A 1466-nucleotide genomic window follows, 5' to 3' on the forward strand; every position below is an offset into this window, starting at 1 on the left:
ACCGTTGCTATAGGAACCGTTTCTATAGTAACTTTTGCTTTAGTAACTGTTGCTACAGTAACTATTCTATAGTAGTCGTTGCTATAGGAACCGTTGCTATAAGAATCGTTACTATAGGAACCGTTACTACAGGAACCGTTGCTATAGGAACCGTTGCTATAGGAACCGTTTCTATAGTAACTTTTGCTTTAGTAACTGTTGCTACAGTAACTATTCTATAGTAATCGTTGCTATAGGAACCGTTGCTATAAGAATCGTTACTATAGGAACCGTTACTACAGGAACCGTTGCTATAGGAACCGTTGCTATAGGAACCGTTTCTATAGTAACTTTTGCTTTAGTAACTGTTGCTACAGTAACTATTCTATAGTAATCGTTGCTATAGGAACCGTTGCTATAAGAATCGTTGCTATAGGAACCGTTGCTATGGTAACCTTTACTATAGGAATCGTTACTACAGGAACCGTTGCTATAGGAACCGTCGTTACTATAGTAACTTTTGCTCTAGTAACTGTTGCTACAGTAACTATTCAATAGTAGTCGTATTGCTATAGGAACCGTTGCTATGGTAACCATTACTGTAGGAACCGTTGCTATAGGAAAGTTTCTATAGTAACTGTTGCTATAGTAACTATTTTATAGCTGCTGTTGCTATAGGAACCGTTACTACAGGAACCGTTGTTTTTTGGTAACCACTTCTATATAGTAACCGTTGCTACAGTAACTATCCTATATATAGTAATCGTTGCTATGGTAACCATTACTACAGGAATTGTTTCTATGGTAGCTATTGTTACTGGAACTTTTGCTATAGTAATTATTCTATAGTAACCCATGCTATAGTAAAAGAACTATGGTGTACGACGGATAGACAATCGGAATTGCTTTTTCTACTTAACGAAATAATTTTATAACAATTTGAAGAAATCAACGCCTGTTTGTATAGTACATAATCACACTGAGCATAAGGTATATAATCGAATGCTTCCAGATCCGCGTTAAATTCTCGCTTCTCTGATTTTTTTTCTTTAAATAGTAAAATGAAATAATGAATCTTCATGACAAGATCAAAATAAATTTAATGATTAAAATTTTTAATTGACAAATTTCAAAAACGCAATACAATAATTTAATATTCAAATGCAATACGTTGAAATTATTATTATTATTAACTTGGAAAATTGTTGAGTGACATTTTTGAGAATATGAAAATTATTTAAATAGTTAAAGATTTGACACATTGACCCCATTACGCCCAACAAGCGCAAAGTCGGGAAGAGTTTTAAAGTTTACCGACACTAATGCTTACGCCACTGTCAGATATGCCCGTAGGCAAGGGCGCGCGTGAGCGAGCGAGCGAGCCGACTATAGTTCCCCCCCAGGGGACTCCCAACCATGCTCAAACCATCGCGCGTGATCGCTGCCCTCCTCTCTCTCTCTTTCTCTCTCTCTCTCTCTATCTCTCT

Source organism: Leptopilina boulardi, unplaced genomic scaffold, assembly GCF_019393585.1.
Source record: "Leptopilina boulardi isolate dan_hultmark-lab unplaced genomic scaffold, ZJU_Lbou_2.1 LbouV2_278, whole genome shotgun sequence".
Classification (NCBI taxonomy): Eukaryota; Metazoa; Arthropoda; class Insecta; order Hymenoptera; family Figitidae; genus Leptopilina; species Leptopilina boulardi.